The sequence below is a fragment of the Corythoichthys intestinalis genome, chromosome 18 (genome assembly GCF_030265065.1).
Source record: "Corythoichthys intestinalis isolate RoL2023-P3 chromosome 18, ASM3026506v1, whole genome shotgun sequence".
NCBI classification, from domain to species: Eukaryota; Metazoa; Chordata; class Actinopteri; order Syngnathiformes; family Syngnathidae; genus Corythoichthys; species Corythoichthys intestinalis.
This window is the reverse complement of record NC_080412.1, coordinates 44,777,310-44,796,949: the sequence shown is the minus strand read 5'-3', so window position 1 is coordinate 44,796,949 and position 19,640 is coordinate 44,777,310. Positions and strand designations below refer to the sequence as shown.

The 19,640-nt window shown below is 38.2% G+C and overlaps 1 long non-coding RNA gene across 1 annotated transcript in view; it reads left to right on the top strand.

Annotated features, from left to right (window-relative positions):
- LOC130907031 (uncharacterized) overlaps positions 1-17,219 on the top strand; it is a 61,436-nt gene extending 44,217 nt beyond the window's left edge. Inside the window, exon 3 of the long non-coding RNA XR_009061404.1 lies at positions 17,086-17,219. This is a non-coding gene — a long non-coding RNA (uncharacterized LOC130907031). The remainder of the gene's footprint in view (positions 1-17,085) is intronic.
- The last annotated feature ends 2,421 nt before the right edge of the window (positions 17,220-19,640 follow it).

The following is a 19,640-nucleotide window of genomic DNA, read 5'->3' as shown; positions in this document are numbered from 1 at the left end:
CACTTCCTGTTCTGTAACTCAAAATAAACAGGAAATGACCCATAAAATACCCGAAAATCAACAGGAAGTAACAGAAAATCTACAGGTACATGACCTTAAATGGCCCAAAATTACATCATTGCCAGGCGTTGGCTGCCACTGACAGCCATAGACGAAACAGCCCCACAGCATCACTGACCCACCCCCATACTTCACAGTGGGTATGAGGTGATTTTCAGCATGCGCATCTTTCGTGGCACGTCAGACCCAGTTAGAGTGTTTGTTGCCAAAAAGCTCAATCTTGGTCTCATCTGACCAAAGCACACGGTTCCAGTTGAAGCCCCAATACCGCTTGGCGAACTCCAGACGTTTGCGTTTATGATTGTGAGTGAGGAAAGGTTTTCTCCGTGCATGCTTGTTGGCGTGTAGACAGCACCTCATACCCACTGTAAAGTATGGGGGTGGGTCAGTGATGCTGTTTCGCTTCCAAAGGCCCTGGGAACCTTGTTAGGGTGCATGGCATCATGAATGCTTTGAAATACCAGGTCATTTTAAATCAAAATCTGTTGCCCTCTGCCCGAAAGCTGAAGATGGGTCGTCACTGGGTCTTTCAGCAAGACAATGACCCTAAACATATGGCCAAATCTACACAGAAATGGTTCATCAGACACAAAGTCAAGCTCCTCCCATGGCCATCTCAGTCCCCAGACCTCAACCCCATTGAAAACCTGTGGGGTGAGCTGAAGAGGAGAGGACCCAGGTCTCTGGATGATTTAGAGAGATTCTGCAAAGAGGGATGGCTGAAGATCCCTCTTTCTGTCTTTTCCCATCTTGTGAAACATTATAAGAGAAGATTAGGTGCTCTTTTGTTGGCAAAAGTATTAACACCAGCGGTGCTAATAATTGTGACACACATTATTTGATGATGGTTGGATTTTTCTCTTTTTTTCCATTAAGGTCCCATATTATTTAGAAAAAAAATATTAGAAGCTAAAAAACACATAATTATTATAAATCCAATAATTATGGAGGGCACTGTACATAAAACGGCGCCATTGTAGTATGTTTGCGGCAATGCATGAGTGGGTCGTTCCGCGCATGCGTTAAATGCGTTAAATACTTTAACTAGGGCTGTCAAAATTATCGCGTTAACGGGCGTTAATTAATTTTTTTAATTAATCACGTCAAAATATTTGACGCAATTAAGGCAGGTGGCCCGCTCAGACAGATTTAAATGACGGTACAGTGACACGCTCACTTGTTAATTGTGTTTTATAGAGTTTTGCCGCCCTCTGCTGGCGCTTGGGTGTGACTGATTTTATAGGTTTCAGCACCCATGAGCATTGTGTAAGTAATTATTGACATCAACAATAGCGGGCTACTAGTTTATTTTTTGATTGAAAATTTTACAAATTTTATTAAAACGAAAACATTAAGAGGGGTTTTAATATAAAATTTCTATAACTTGTACTAACATTTTTCTTTTAAGAACTACAAGTCTTTCTATCCATGGATCGCTTTAACAGAATGTTAATAATGTTAATGCCATCTTGTTGATTTATTGTTATAATAAACAAATACAGTCCTTATGTACCGTATGTTGAATGTATATATCCATCTTGTGTCTTATCTTTCCATTCCAACAATTATTTACAGAAAAATATGGCATATTTTATAGATGGTTTGAATTGCGATTAATTGAGATTAATTACGATTAATTAATTTTTAAACTGTAATTAACTCGATTAAATTTTTTAATCGTTTGACAGCCCTAATTTTAACGTGATTAATTTAAAGAAAATTAATTACCACCCGTTAACGTGATAAATTTGACACCCCTAGTTTTTATATTATTTTTTATTTTCTATACACGAGAGGTGCCGGATCTGCCCAAATAAGTCACGGAACACATGGAGGCCAAAATCAAGAGGTGCCAGATCTAGTTCCGGCAGGATCCGGCACAAATTAATCCCTAGGAAAGGGGGAAGTGACATATGCCTTAAGTGACTCCATCTAGTGTTAAAGATGAGAAGTGCAACAGAATGTAGCCTGAATTTAAACTTCTTGTGCTGGCTGTGATCAATAATATTTTCCTTTTTTTGCTGCAATTGGTAGTTTGGACATCCCTGATATAGCGCATTGCTCTGAAACACCCCAATTTCATCATCAAAATCAGTTGTATTTGACTTCTCAATCTGCCTCCAATTATCTTAAGTTTGCGGACGAATAATGAGCACGCAGGAATGAGCTCCTCTTTACTCTTGACACCCGCAACACCAGATTCATGACTTAACGGGAAAATACTGAGGAAATATCCAGGAACTGCTTTCATAGATCTTTTTTTTTTTTTTTTTTTTTTAACAAAAGTCTGCTTGAAGATGAACACGAACTATGACGGCCCTGCAGGGTAACAAAAACTCAACGCTGGACTGATTGGTAGCTATGATTACAAACTTGTTGTTTTAATTGTGTTGGGTAATGAGTCCTAACGTGAAGAGGGCTATTTAGAGTGTGATTTTACAACCGCTATAAAAGTTTCCGGAAGATGTCGTAAAGTTCCTGCTCTCATTCATCTCGACAATATGAATGAATTTACCTCATGTAAACGGACAAATGGTCATTTGTCTTTTCTCCAAAAGATGGGATAGGAGCACCTCGACATGAGGAACACCACAATTTGATACTTGATTTTCACGAAAGCTTTGCATTACGGTCATAGGCGGCTCTACTATTCAGGCGAAGTACACGATCGCCTTAAGCCCCCGACCAGTAGGGGGCCCCAAACCAGCTGCCGTTGCCCCAACGAGCAAGGAGGGCTTGGGCCACCGGAGCCAGCAGCACTCCCAACTATTCGTCATGTATAATTATGTCAGCATACCAAACAAACAAATAGCAAAACAAAAAAGAAAGCCATTTGAATGCTGAATTTTTATTATCCCCCCACACACGGACTACAATGGACTGTTCCACGACGACGGACAGAGTATCAGTCGCTTAGCTTCATTTAGCGCCGTTTAGCATCGCTTAGCTGTTCGTTAGCTTCACTTAGCTCTCCCGCGGTTTTCACGCCACTAAGCTAGCTATTTTTACAGCTCACTTGCTACTTTGCACGTCGGCTATTGTTTATTTCGAACACATGAGCTCTCCATGAGAGCCAAAGTGCAGTGAGGGAGAAGTTGAGAACAGGCCGGTAATGCCTCTTTAAACTTTCTTCTTCTTCTTCACACCGAACATAAAATACACGACAGCACACCCTGTTGCGAAACAATGCAGTACAGTTCCAATCAGTCACTCATTTGGGATGAAATGCATAACTGATGCTACAACAATCTAACGATATACTGGCAAGCGGGGTGGCCAGTGGGGTGGCCAACCAATTTATAGGGGTGGCCGTGGTTGTTTCTCCGGCCCTTGGTATGAGTGCATGCACATGAATGGTTGTTTGTCTCCTTGTGCCCTGCCCTGCCATTGGCTGGCGACTGATTCAGAGTGTATATAGTTAGCTGGGATAGGCTACAGCCCGCCAGGATCCTAGCTCGAAAGATAAACATGAAGTTGATTTACTTTTGCGGGCCACGCAAAGTAACGCAACGGGCCGGATCTAGCCCCCGGCCCGCCAGTTTGATACCCCTGATTGAACGCAACCGCGTGCGAAGGTCAATAATTACGAAAATACTCCAGTAAGGCTACTTCACGGCACTTCCAAAAAAAGCCAAATGCAGGTGGTGTTGAAGCATGTTTTCTTATCTCGGACATTGGAGTTTGGCACTCAGTCACGGCCTTCCTACGGCAAAATCATAATGTTCTTCAAGAGGAAGAAAACAGAATGACACAGAACGAAGTCGTAAACCTTGTCATCTTTGATTTTCAAAAGTGTTTAGCTAAAATAACCGATTGTCAAAATGAATCAACAGCTACAGTGCCTTGCAAAAGTATTCGGCCCCCTTGAATCTTGCAACCTTTCGCCACATTTCAGGCTTCGAACATAAAGATATGAAATTTAATTTTTTTGTCCAGAATCAACAACAAGTGGGACACAATGGTGAAGTGGAACAACATTTATTGGATTATTTAAACTTTTTTAACAAATAAAAAACTGAAAAGTGGGGCGTGCAATATTATTCGGCCCCTTTACTTTCAGTGCAGCAAACTCACTCCAGAAGTTCAGTGAGGATCTCTGAATGATCCAATGTTGTCCTAAATGACCGATGATGATAAATAGAATCCACCTGTGTGTAATCAAGTCTCCGTATAAATGCACCTGCTCTGTGATAGTCTCAGGGTTCTGTTTAAAGTGCAGAGAGCGTTATGAAAACCAAGGAACACACCAGGCAGGTCCGAGATACTGTTGTGGAGAAGTTTAAAGCCGGATTTGGATACAAAAAGATTTCCCAAGCTTTAAACATCTCAAGGAGCACTGTGCAAGCCATCATATTGAAATGGAAGGAGCATCAGACCACTGCAAATCTACCAAGACCCGGCCGTTCTTCCAAACTTTCTTCTCAAACAAGGAGAAAACTGATCAGAGATGCAGCCAAGAGGCCCATGATCACTCTGGATGAACTGCAGAGATCTACAGCTGAGGTGGGAGAGTCTGCCCATAGGACAACAATCAGTCGTACACTGCACAAATCTGGCCTTTATGGAAGAGTGGCAAGAAGAAAGCCATTTCTCAAAGATATCCATAAAAAGTCTCATTTAAAGTTTGCCACAAGCCACCTGGGAGACACACCAAACGTGGAAGAAGGTGCTCTGGTCAGATGAAACCAAAATTGAACTGTTTGGCCACAATGCAAAACGATGTTTGGCGTAAAAGCAACACAGGTCATCACCCTGAACACACCATCCCCACTGTCAAACATGGTGGTGGCAGCATCATGGTTTGGGCCTGCTTTTCTTCAGCAGGGACAGGGAAGATGGTTAAAATTGACGGGAAGATGGATGCAGCCAAATACAGGAACATTCTGGAAGAAAACCTGTTGGTATCTGCATAAGACCTGAGACTGGGACGGAGATTTCTCTTCCAACAGGACAATGATCCAAAACATAAAGCCAAATCTACAATGGAATGGTTAAAAAATAAACGTATCCAGGTGTTAGAATGGCCAAGTCAAAGTCCAGACCTGAATCCAATCGAGAATCTGTGGAAAGAGCTGAAGACTGCTGTTCACAAACACTCTCCATCCAACCTCACTGAGCTCGAGCTGTTTTGCAAGGAAAAATGGGCAAGAATGTCAGTCTCTCGATGTGCAAAACTGATGGAAACATACCCCAAGCGACTTGCAGCTGTAATTGGAGCAAAAGGTGGCGCTACAAAGTATTAACGCAAGGGGGACGAATAATATTGCACGGCCCACTTTTCAGTTTTTTATTTGTTAAAAAAGTTTAAATTATCCAATAAATTTTGTTCCACTTCACGATTGTGTCCCACTTGTTGTTGATTCTTGACAAAAAATTCAAATTTTATATCTTTATGTTTGAAGCCTGAAATGTGGCGAAAGGTTGCAAGGTTCAAGGGGGCCGAATAGTTTTGCAAGGCACTGTATTTTGATCATCGTTTCATTGTTTAGAGACATTTTTGGCCTAAAAATGGGCCCAGGAATGTCCCGACATAGGCGGATCTACTATTCAGGCGAAGTGGGCGATCGCCTTAGGCCCCCAAACAGTAGGGGGCCCCCAACCAGCTGCCCTTGCCCCAATAAGCAAGGGCTTGGGCCACCGGAGCCAGCATCACCCCTAACTATTCGTCATGTACAATTATGTCCGCATACCAAACAAACAAATAACAAAACAAAAAAAGAGAGCCATTTGAATGCTGCATTTATATCATCTCTCCCTCACACACACTACAATGGACTGTTTCACGACAACGAGCCAAAGTGCAGTGAGAGAGAAGTTGAGAACAGGCCTCTAATGCCTCTTTTAACTTTCTTCTTCTTCTTTACACCGAACATAAAATACACGACAGCACATCCTGTGGCAAAACAATGTAGTACAGTTCCAATCAGTCATACACGCAAAAGCTGGTTAACAGCAAAAGCACGTCATGTTTGTCATATAAATAATGATTTCTGGAGTTAATCCCACATACTTCAGAATTAATATTATAATAATTTGAGTAAATACTACAGAATACAGATTCTACACTAATAGCTTTCAAATGACACTTTATGACAAATATGATTGGCAATGAATAATTATTATAATTATTATACTACTATTATATATAGTAGTATACTATAATAATAATGCTAGAATTTTTTTTAAAGAATTGTTTTGAATAATGTTGGAAAGGCAAAGTCACTTTTCTGAATTTGTTTACTTTCCATTGTTTTGCACTAGTAAATGCTATCAGCATTTCACCGCATTGTTTATTTGTGATTAATTATTGTTATTTACATGATCATTTGTACTTTAATAAAGAATTTAAGTGGTCCAAAATGATTTTGTGAATTAATAAGCGTCAACAAAAATTTCATTTCTAAATTAGTAAAAAAAAAATTATTAGATTAGTCAACTAATCGTAAATCTAGTCTGCTGAATAACCAGGAGAAAATTTGTCGTTTAGGCCAGCCCTAGTGTTCCTCCACACCCTTCTCACCCTTTTAACCCCTGACCCATGAAGAGGGCCCCTGGATATGTTCGCCTTTGGCCTCAAAATTGCCAAATCCGCCACTGCGTCTATTGTTATTTCAGTAAAGATGTTCATTAATGCCACCCAAAAAAAAAGCACAAAAACAGGATTAAAAGAAATGCCTTTTTTTCCATTAGCACGGTTCCTTGACACCAAGACGTCACAAGGTGGCGCCAAAGCACTTCTTTTGAATGAGAGGGGAGATCCTTAGCGTTTCTTTTTTTCCTTTGCTTTGTTAGATCAAAATGCCTTATTATTTGAATACAGTATTTTCTTTTATGGGGCTATACAATTTCTTTGAGACTTTAGAGTTTCAATGTTATCTGGAAGAGAAAGAAAAAAAAATACAGTCACCTTTAAATGCTTTTAAAAATAGTTCCATAAGACGCATGGCACAACAAAGTTTTCTTAATAAGTATATCATGTAAAAAAAATAATAATAAATTCATCCTCCTCACTATCAAGTTTTACAAAAAATAACAGGGAACAATTGCAAAGGTGTTGCTAATATTGGGATATGTATTATTCAAATTATACACTATTGTCATTAAAGACAGAGGAGAAATAACTAATAAGTTTGAATTTGTGCTCCCCTAGCTATTTTTCACGATGCACCAATTTTAATCAAAGGTTTGTTTTTTATTGTGATTGGTGAAACCGTACTGGGTTTCCGTGCGCATTTGACATGACAGGGGGTAAACTGTGTGTTAAGTGCTATTGTATAACTGAATAGCTGTCTGATTAGAAAATAGAAAGCGCTCGCTACATTTATGCTTGACTAACCCATTGTAAGTAGGTACATGAGTCTATATAGCGCACTTTTTATTATATTTAGAAAAATAAAATATAAAATGCAGAATCACAATGTTTTAAATTTTACAGTTAATGTTTGTAATACTTGTCTATATGTGTTATTGAACTATCAACACAAGAGTGGTATTAGGAAGTTAGTATTCATTTTGACAATTCATTTTTGTCTTATTATTTTTTTAAACCACTTGTAGTGACCGGGGAAATAATTCATTGCTCTTCCATTAGATCACAGCAGTTTAAACCCGTTTCTTTGTATACTTTCAATCAACAGGTCCAGGAAGGAAGTGTACAAATCAATTTATCAGTACTAATCCATATATCAGTACTATTCTTAGTTTTCATGGCACTTTATCAGATTGTATGCGGTGTAAAGCATTGGTAATGAGATGGAGCAATATTACCACATGGTGGACAAACTGTTGCATAGCAGTGATGAAAATTGTATTAGAAAAAAAATTCCTTCCCCTTAATGAATTCTGGTCAGTTTGTCTTCATATAGGGCTGTTAAACGATTAAAATTTTTAGTCGAGTTAATCACAGCTTAAAAATGAATTAATCGTAATTAATCGCAATTTAAACCATCTATAAAATATGCAATATTTTTCTGTAAATTATTGTTGGAATGGAAAGATAAGACACAAGACGGATATATACATTCAACATACTGTACGTAAGTACTGTATTTGTTTATTATAACAATAACTCAACAAGATGGCATTAACATTAACATTCTGTTTAAGCGATCCATGGATAGAAAGACTTGTAGTTCTTAAAAGATAAATGTTAGTACAAGTTAAAGAAATTTTATATTAAAACCCCTCTTAATGTTTTCGTTTTAATATAATTTGTATAATTTTCAATCAAACAATAAACAAGTAGCTCGGCATTGTTGATGTCAATAATTACACAATGCTCATGGTGCATAAAATCAGTCGCACCTGAAGGAAAATAGTCGATTATCCTTGTTACAGGTTGTTTTATTCTTACAAAGAACAGGAGATAATGACATAGAATTCGGAAATAAAAAAGAACAAAGAATTTACACGGAAAGACAAACAAATACAGACGAGACATCTTGGTACCAGTAGACAAAAAGACAAAAGTGCCGGCCTCTCTGCTTGGAGTCTTTTTCTTCCCTTTACTTTGGGGGCAGGGTCAAAATTACTTGGAATGTGCATTGTGAACCCCCATCTACTAGGACTAGCTAATATTTTCCAGATGTGCTGCTTTTCAATGGCATATACTATCTTATGATGGAGAATGCAATGTCCACTTATGATTATTGTGAATAAATGGAAATATATTCCTACACACCAAAGCGCCAGCAGAGGGAGACAAAAAACACAAGTAACAAGTGGACATGACACTGCTGTCATTTTAGTCTGTTTGAGCGGGGCATGTGCGTTAATTGCGTCAAATATTTTAACGTGATTATTTTTAAAAAATAATTGCCGCCTGTTAACGCGATAATTTTGACAGCCCTACTAAAAATAAAACAGTTTATTTTAAAGAGGTGTGCAAGAGCAGAAACTGCTTTTTCAGCCTTGTCTGTGTTTTCCGCCATATAAAAATATATACTCATTTATTTTAAAAAAGTTAGCGAGAGAGAAGTCCAGCCCAACCTGACCTGAACATAAATAATTGACATTTTGGGCCCGACCCGGCCCGAAATTCAGGTCGGGTCAGGTTCGGGCTTAAGATTTTACTTCTAAAAACAACAGGGAAAAATGCAAATGCAAGGCAGGATGGCGGAAAACTCAAAATTGTTTATTGATTGTTAACATAAAACACAAGTACAAATAAAAATCAAGGGGATCAAACAAAAGGTATCAAAATTTACTACAGGAACAACCAGGGCAAAAATCATGACGAGAAAAGATGCTTGGGTAGACATCGACAATGACGCAACAAGGAGTGAACAGAAACTGGGAGCTAAAATACACAGACAAGGGGTAATGAGACAATGAAGCACAAGTGCGTGATACAAGAGGCAGCGGATTGGTCAAGACACAAGGAGCAGGCCACAACAGGTGAAATCAATGGGTAATCACGATGACTACAGGGATGCATCTGGGCCGCGCCCTTGCGCCATTTGCGCATTTTGACAGCCACTGGCGCAACTTTGTAACTCCACTGCGCCAGCACCGGCGCAATTCTATTACGATTGGGGCATATTGCTACATGATCTGTACCACATATGACATACTTCTGTTAAAATACCTAAAGAAATAAATTTAGTTAAACAGCAATTGAAAACTGTTCATTTTCCTTCAGAGGTTTTAACTTTCGTCGTCTGCCATCTTGCCTTACCGATATCTAGCCATAATCACCTTGCATTTGTTTTGGTGCGTTCCAAAGTCATGGAAGAGGCTATCTCGGGCTTTTCCGTAATCCGCCGGAAACTTTCGAAAGAGATAATCGATTTACTAGGGCTGTCAAACGATTAAAATTTTTAATCGAGTTAATTACAGCTTAAATATTAATTAATCGTAATGAATCGCAATTCAGACCATCTCTAAAATATGCCATATTTTTCTGTAAATTATTGTTGGAATGGAAAGATAAGACACAAAACGGATATATGCATTCAACATACTGTACATAAGCTGTATTTGTTTATTGTAACAATAAATCAACAAGATGGCATTAACATTATTAACATTCTCTTAAAGCGAAATATGGATAGGAAGATTTGTAGTTCTTAAAAGATAAATGTTAGTACAAGTTATAGAAATTTTATATTAAAAACCCCTTTTAATGTTTTCGTTTTATTAAAATTTGTAAAATTTTCAATCAAAAAATAAACTAGTAGCTCGCCATTATTGATGTCAATAATTACACCATGCTCACTCATGGTGTAACACATAAAATCAGTTGGACCCAAGTGCCAGCAGAGAGCGCCAAACACCAAAAAACAAGTAACAAGTGAAAATTAAGCTGTGCTGTCATTTTAATCTGTTTGAGCGGGGCATGTGCATTAATTGCGTCAAACATTTTAACGTGATTAATTAATTTTTTTTAAAATTTCCCAGATGCATCCCTGTGACTACACGCACAAACTTAACAGAACTGAACTCAAGGCAGGACAGTATTTTCAAAGTCAATTCCAATGAATGCTCCATTTGGCAAATATGAAATGCAACTTCTTGGCGCCAAAGTAGGACACATTGACACAATATCAGTACAGACAGGAACAGGAAGCGCAAAAAAAAAAAAAAAAAAGACTGATCATTTTTGGACTTCAGCAGAAAGCCAATATTTATCTGTTGTTATTTTCAATGAGTTTTAAAACTTTTTTTAGGGTGGCAAAAAAAAAATATTTTTTTTTATGCATACTGTATTTTTCCAGTTAAACCAAAAATGTTTAGTAAGAAACATCGTGCAGAAGCGGTTTAATTGTATAATATCGTACATATTCACCTTTTTTGTCATTGAGTCATGTTGCATCATATTCTGTCTTACATATGATCAACTATTTAATCACACAGTATAGATATTGCCCAATTTCTAATGACTTATCAATAAGATCCATTCATTCGGGCACGTAGACGAGTCGTTTCAGGGGAGTTTGTCGTCGTCGTCGTCGTCTCGTAGACCAGTGACGCCTCACTTCGGGTATTTGACAAACTGACACTCACTGAATCAGAGTGTCCGACTCAGCCTGTCAAATACACTAAGTGGGGGGCCGGTTCGCTCCCAATAGATCTGGCTGTATAGGAGAAAAGTTCCATTCAAAACAGGCAAAGCATTGGTAGAGTCGTTCAAATCCGTAGGTTACCTGCGGTGTCTAGGGCCGACGGCTCTCGGCGCGCCCGTCCTTGGCGACTAAAGAGTCGACAGTGACGACCGACGTGAACATTAAGGCAGCAAAGGGGAAGTCAAAACGAGGAAGATAAGCGAGCCGCTCACTTGCAGGAAATGTGTGGAAACAAAGTGTCAACATGTCAGTGTTGTGAAACGCTCTCGTTTTGTGGCTTTATTCTTCTTATCTTCAGAGCCGTTCTATCAATGAACATCACATAGAACCAGTGGCGCCTCCAGAAATTTTTCATAGGGGTGGCCAGATGGGGCCACTTAAAATCTTGGGGTGCCCAAAACTAAAGGCCATAATTTCAGGTTTTCATTATATTATTGCAGTAAAAAGGTCAGAGGTAAACTATCATAAAAACTTAAGGACATGGCTACTGATATACAGTGCCTTGCAAAAGTATTCGGCCCCCTTGAATCTTGCAACCTTTCGCCACATTTCAGGCTTCAAACATAAAGATATGAAATTTTATTTTTTTGTCACGAATCAACAACAAGTGGGACACAATGGTGAAGTGGAACAACATTTATTGGATAATTTAAACTTTTTTAACAAATAAAAAACTGAAAAGTGGGGCGTGCAATATTATTCGGCCCCTTTACTTTCAGTGCAGCAAACTCACTCCAGAAGTTCAGTGAGGATCTCTGAATGATCCAATGTTGTCCTAAATGACCGATGATGATAAATAGAATCCACCTGTGTGTAATCAAGTCTCCGTATAAATGCACCTGCTCTGTGATAGTCTCAGGGTTCTGTTTAAAGTGCAGAGAGCATTATGAAAACCAAGGAACACACCAGGCAGGTCCGAGATACTGTTGTGGAGAAGTTTAAAGCCGGATTTGGATACAAAAAGATTTCCCAAGCTTTAAACATCTCAAGGAGCACTGTGCAAGCCATCATATTGAAATGGAAGGAGCATCAGACCAAGACCCGGTCGTCCTTCCAAACTTTCTTCTAAAAACAAGGGGAAAACTGATCAGAGATGCAGCCAAGAGGCCCATGATCACTCTGGATGAACTGCAGAGATCTACAGCTGAGGTGGGAGAGTCTGTCCATAGGACAACAATCAGTCGTACACTGCACAAATCTGGCCTTTATGGAAGAGTGGCAAGAAGAAAGCCATTTCTCAAAGATATCCATAAAAAGTCTCGTTTAAAGTTTGCCACAAGCCACCTGGGAGACACACCAAACATGTGGAAGAAGGTGCTCTGGTCAGATGAAACCAAAATTGAACTGTTTGGCCTGGTTTGGGCCTGCTTTTCTTCAGCAGGGACAGGGAAGATGGTTAAAATTGACGGGAAGATGGATGCAGCCAAATACAGGAACATTCTGGAAGAAAACCTGTTGGTATCTGCACAAGACCTGAGACTGGGACGGAGATTTCTCTTCCAACAGGACAATGATCCAAAACATAAAGCCAAATCTACAATGGAATGGTTCAAAAATAAACGTATCCAGGTGTTAGAATGGCCAAGTCAAAGTCCAGACCTGAATCCAATGGAGAATCTGTGGAAAGAGCTGAAGACTGCTGTTCACAAACACTCTCCATCCAACCTCACTGAGCTCGAGTTGTTTTGCAAGGAAGAATGGGCAAGAATGTCAGTCTCTCGATGTGCAAAACTGATAGAAACATACCCCAAGCGACTTGCAGCTGTAATTGGAGCAAAAGGTGGCGCTACAAAGTATTAACGCAAGGGGGCCAAATAATATTGCACGCCCCACTTTTCACTTTTTTATTTGTTAAAAAAGTTTAAATTATCCAATAAATGTTGTTCCACTTCACGATTGTGTCCCACTTGTTGTTGATTCTTGACAAAAATTTAAAATTTTATATCTTTATGTTTGAAGTCTGAAATGTGGCGAAAGGTTCAAGGGGGCCGAATACTTTTGCAAGGCACTGTAACTTTAAACTTTAACACGTGCTCAGATAGGCCGGTATCGGCCAGTATCGGTATCGGATCGGAAGTGCAAAACAATATCGGTATCGGATCGGAAGTGCAAAAACCTGGATCGGGACATCCCTAGCCCAGATGGCCATTATTGACGCACTGATGATTGAACGCCCTGGCGGGCCTCTTCCGGCCCACGGGCCATACATTTAAATTTCACATATTTCATGATTTAATGTGAATTTTAAGTATCATCTTATGTTTTTATTTGTATTTGTCAACATTGTCTTCCTGATTTTCATATGATGTTTGTGCTATACAAATAAATTTGCCTTGCCTCAACAAAGAGCGAGAGCGCTTAACATGCAAGTCACTTTAACGGTGAACCCATATTGAGGAAGTTGGGGCCAAAAAGAAGCCTCCCACTGCACTCTTGAGAAATAGCGGAGTTCACTTTCATCAAGTTGTTCCCGAACACTTGACTGAGGAAACGGGCTGCATTTCTAGATGGAAGATGATTAAACAATGAGAGGAATGGCACCTTATTAATTAATTAATTTATTTATTTATTACAGCATGCTGACATTGAACTGAGAACTTCTTATCGGCTTACCTGTCACTCACTTGCTCTATTACTGTATTTTTACCTGGAGTTGAAAGATGGATGCTCTGAGTGACATTTATTTTTTAAAATTAAACCTGCAACACGAAGCACTTATCAGAGAATCCTAAAATGTGAAAAATAAGGTCCTAATTAGAGCTGAAATGAATACTCGAGTAACTCGAGTTTAAAAACTGATCTGAGTAATTTTATTCACCTCGAGTAATCCTTTATTTTGACAGCTCTAAGCATCACGTTTTGCTCGGACTACTTTTAATGCGGTACAACGCACTGATGTCACGTGCGTAGAGGAAGAAGCAAAAAAAAAAAAAAACTTACTACAGCCGACAGCCGCTACAAACGAGGCCGACTAGCCCACACGTTGCTACGTTGGTAGCAGGTAGCGTCTGATGCGTCTTATAGAGATCACATGTATGTTGAACTACATGCGAAATGACAGAGTCAGCGGCGTTAGTAAACAGCCGCCATCTTAAAGCAGTAGAGCGCTAAGCGCTAATAAAGAGCGCTAAGCGCTAGAGATGATCGGACCCGATCGATCGGGATGCGGATCGATCGGGTCCGATCACGTCATTTTCAAAATATCGGAATCGGCAAAAAAATATCGGCCATGCTTTTTTTTAATACATATATATATTTTAATTACATCGTTTTCTAATTGTATTTAAAGTTACAAACATAATGTTACACTCATCCAGAGTCTTTAGTTTAGGCTTAAGGTAGGGTTATCAAATTTATCCCGATAACGGCGGTAATTAATTTTTATAAAAATGTATCACATTAAAATATTTAACCCACGCATTGTCGCACTCAATCTGTAATGGCGCCGTCTTACCTATATAGAGATATAAAAGGCAGCGTAAAATGAGTAGAGAGAATTTTGGCAGCCTTTGGAGCCTTTTTTTAATTGGCTAAAGCCTTACAATCCCTTTCCCTATGATTACAAATGTCATGGGTAGCAATGTGGGGAAGCAAGGTAGCAACTGATCTTTTTCTTAACACCTAATGTTATTTCCCAACACAGAGAAGATATATCAATTGGTAGCACTACGCACAGTCATGGTTGCACTTCCCATCATGCATTTGGGCATGGCGACAGTATCATTTACTGAAAGCTCAACAAATACACTAGATGGCAATATTTAGTCACAATATAAAAAGTCACAAGTCTTTCTATCCGTGGATCCCTCTCACAGAAAGAATGTTAATGTAAATGCCATCTTGAGGATTTATTGTCATAATAAACAAATACAGTACTTATGTACTGTATGTTGAATGTATATATTCGTCCGAGTTTTATTCATTTTTTTCTTAATGCATTGCCAAAATGTATATGATCGGGAAAAATTATCGGGAATGATTGGAATTGAATCGGGAACAAAAAAAAGCAATCGGATAGGGAAATATCGGGATCGGCAGATACTCAAACTAAAACGATCGGGATCGGATCGGGAGCAAAAAAAAAAAACATGGTCGGAAAAACCCTACTCAGAACCATGAAATTTTAGGTGTATCAAATATGATATATTTGGCAATAAAGGGTTAAGGAAAGCGTGGTACGAAAAAGAAAAACTGAGATTGAAAAATTTGCATTTGAACACTTACTTTTTCATTGAAAAGGTTATGATTGAAACAATCCTTTTTGTGTTTGGGCCATATTATAATTAGGACATTTGTGTCAATCATTCAATCCCAAAAAAAAGTTGCTCCAATCAAAAAAAAAAAATTTTTCTATCAAAGAAAAAAAACATTTTTAAAAATATTTTTTTTCTAATGTATATATAGTTTTAATTCTATGCAAAGCAAATGACCGTCTAAGGTGCTCAAAAAATAATTTTGGTCCATTATAAAAATGTATATTTTTTGTTCATTTCATTCATTTTTGTTGCAGTTTTATTGCTTTTAGGGCTGTCAAACGATTAAAATTTTTAATCGAATTAATCACAGCTTAAAAATGAATTAATCGTAATTAATCGCAATTCAAACCATCTATAAAATATGCCATATTTTTCTGTAAATTATTGTTGGAATGGAAAGATAAGACACAAGACGGATATATACATTCAACATACTGTACATATGTACTGTATTTGTTAATTATAACAATAAATCAAAAAGATGGCATTAACATTAACGTTCTGTTAAAGCGATCCATGGATAGAAAGACTTGTAGTTCTTAAAGGATAAATGTTAGTACATGTTATAGAAATTTTACACTAAAACCCCTCTTAATGTTTTCGTTTTAATAAAATTTGTAAAATTTTCAGTCAAAAAATAAACTAGTAGCCCGCCATTGTTGATGTCAATAATTACACAATGCTCATGGGTGCTTAAGCCCATAAAATCAGTCGCACCCAAGCCCCAGCAGAGGGCAGCAAAACTCCAAAAAACACAAGTAACAAGTTGGCATAGCGCTGTGTTGTCATTTTAATCTGTTTGAGGGGGGCATGTGCGTTAATTGCGTCGAATAATTTAACGTGATTAATTTAGAAAATTAATTACCGCCCATTAACGCGATAATTTTGACAGCCCTAATAACAATATATTTGAGAGAAAAAGCATGTTATTTTGCCTCATTCAAATCTTAATATCTGAACATTTAAATATGTAAACTAAAGTGCGATCACATTCGTAAATGACTGGCTTCTGGTTTTCGAAATGTAAATAAACCAATCTACTGTGATAAAACAACAAAATTGCAATAACTGCAATAAACATCAACGTGAAGTCTAACTGTAACTGTATCTGAATAAGGAAAAACATTGCAATAAATAATGCAAACTGATGAAACTTGAGAGTAGCTGAGTTCTGTCATGATAGAACATCGCTTCAGTGATTTCTGGCGCCATCTAGCGTCGTGAATGGGTATAATGTCTAGACCGCGAATATAAGACGACCCCACTTTTTCAGTCTTATTTCAATGCAAAAAACACCGTCTTATATTCGGGTCAATATATAGGAAAGTTAATTACATGCAATGACACTTTTCGGACACCAGGGGGGGCCTGGCCCCCCCTTAAAATCCGCTTATGAGCAGAACGCGTCAATGCAAGAAGTGCATGAATGAAATAAATATAAAGTGAAATAAATGAATATATATTGAAATAGATATTAAATAAAAGTATTTAATGACACATTTGTTACCATTTAATAAGTAAATTCATTTTTGCACTCAGCGTGGACCTAAAGCAGAAATCCTCTGTGTGTAGCAAACACATTTAACAAGCCAGACTGACATTTTATTAGCACCTCTCAACAGTGATGTTCACAAAACCACATAGAAACGTTTGCAGAATGCTCCCAATCTTTCAGAATGTTTGACACATACCCATTTTCTCAACAGGAATTCTGCTTATGCTGCAGGGCCATCTGCTGGACATTAGCATACACAGCAAGCGAGAACATAAGTTATGGGACAGGGGTCCCCAACCTTTTTTGCACCACGGACCGGTGTGAGTTGGGTCGTTTTTTTCACGGACCGGTGTTCTGTCAAATTTTGCACCCTTATAAAATTTTGCTCCCAAACCTTTTGCGGCGGTGAAAAAAGCCCTCTTTTATATTCAGTTGGACTCTCAATGTTATCCAACGGTGCTTAAAAATTGTTTACATCATAAACATACATGTGCAACACGAAAATGGCGTAAATTAATGCTTAACGACACGGCCAAGTCATTAAGTGAGAGAGCTGCGTGCAGTTATTGTGTCCAGCTAACATGGCAAACGTAAGTTAATAGGGTTGTTCCGATCATGTTTTTTGCTCCCGATCCGATCCCGATCGTTTTAGTTTGAGTATCTGTCGATCCCGATATTTCCCGATCCAATTGCTTCTTTTTTTTTGCTCCCGATTCAGTTCCAATCATTCCCGATAATTTTTCCCGATCATATACATTTTGGCAATGCATTAAGAAAAAAATGAATAAAACTCGGACGAATATATACATTCAACATACAGTACATAAGTACTGTTTTTGTTTATTATGACAATAAATCCTCAAGATGGCATTTACATTATTAACATTCTTTCTGTGAGCGGGATCCACGGATAGAAAGACTTAGAAAGATAAATGTGACTTTGTATATTGTGACTAAATATTGCCATCTAATGTATTTGTTGAGCTTTCAGTAAATGATACTGTAGCCATTTAACTGTTCTGCCCAAATGCATGATGGGAAGTGCAACCATGACTGTGTGTAGTGGCACCAATTGATATATCTTCTCTGCCTTGGGAAATAACATAGGGTGTTAAGAAAAAGATCAACTACTACCTTTCTTCCCACATTGCCTCCCACAATATTTCTAATTGTTGAGAGAGTGATTGTAAGGCTTTAGCCAATTAAAAAAAGGCTCCAAAGGCTGCCAAAATTCACTCTACTCATTTTAACACTGCCTTTTAGCTCTATATATAGGTAAAACGGCGTCATTATCAGTGTTGTTAATAACGGTGTTAGAATATAACGGCGTTACTAACGGCGTTATTTTTTTCAGTAATGAGTAATCTAATTAATTACTTTTCTCATCTTGGCAACGCCGTTACCGTTACTGAGGCGGGAAAGGCGTGCGTTACTTAGCGTTACTAAGTTGGTTGAATAAAAAAAAAGACTGACAGAAACGGACTCACGGAGACGAGAGAGCAGAGCAGGAGTGGGGAAGACGCCGTTGCAACCGCGATGCTAGGTGGCTCCAATAATACCTGACTGTAGCCATAGCCGACAAATTACGCCCACATGACACGGTAGATATCATATTATAGAACTAGATGCAAATGACAGACACACCTGCATTGGCAACATGTTTTAAGGACTACATGCGTTAGTAAACAGCCACCATCTTAAAACAGTAGACCTCTCAGGAAGGCTCTGATGTAGAGATCCTTCCTAGCGAACCTAAGTAACTTTTTTTTTTTAATCTAAAATGCTCCTAAATCGGCCAAATCTTCACTTAAATCTATCTTTAAATGGTGAAACCGTTTTAAAACTTACACATGTTTAAAGTAGACAGAAGGGAACTAATGCAATAACGGGAGCAATTTTAACAACTTTCACGGTTGATTCACAACTTTAAATGACTTCCACACATAACAAAGGTTACTATCTAGTTATTGCAATACCCTTGTGTCTAGTTAAGTGGAGGGTAAAGAATTGGGCTTGGGCCTATTGTCCCCGAACCCTTTAAACTTCACATTGTTTTCTTCACCTGTTTTTTTTTTTTTTTTTTTTTTTTTTTTGAGAGAAAATAAATAAATCACTAGTTACTTTGCCAAGTAACTAATTACTCTTACATTCAGGTAACTGAGTTACTAACGCAATTACTTTTTGGGAGAAGTAATTTGTAACTGTAATTAATTACTTTTCTAAAGTAAAATTAACAACACTGGTCATTATAGATTGAACGCGACAATGCGAGAGTCGTGCAGCGCATGCGCTAATTGTGTTAAATATTTTAATGTGAATTTTTTAAAAAATTAATTACCGCCGTTAACGCGATAAATTTGATAGCCCTACTTTAAGCCAAAACTAAAGACTCCGGATGAGTGTAAGACATTTTGTCTGTAACGTTAAATACAATTAGAAAACGATTTAATTAAAATATATATATATATAAAAAAGGCATGTCCGATATTTTTTTGCCGATTCCGATACTTTGAAAATGACGTATTCGGACCCGACATCTATATAAGTTAATATTCCTTTCTTTAAAGAAAGTCAGTACTTTGGAATCGCTGCATTCGCGGTCATTTTTAACCTTACGCGCATACCAAATTTGTCAGAACACCGGCAATGTGCGGCAGAAAAATACAGCAAATATAAAATAACATTGTTTTTAGCCCCGTCGTGTTAAGTGCAGGGAAAATACAACTCACCCGCTGAATCAGTGGGAGGCCTGAGCTTGTTTCGTTG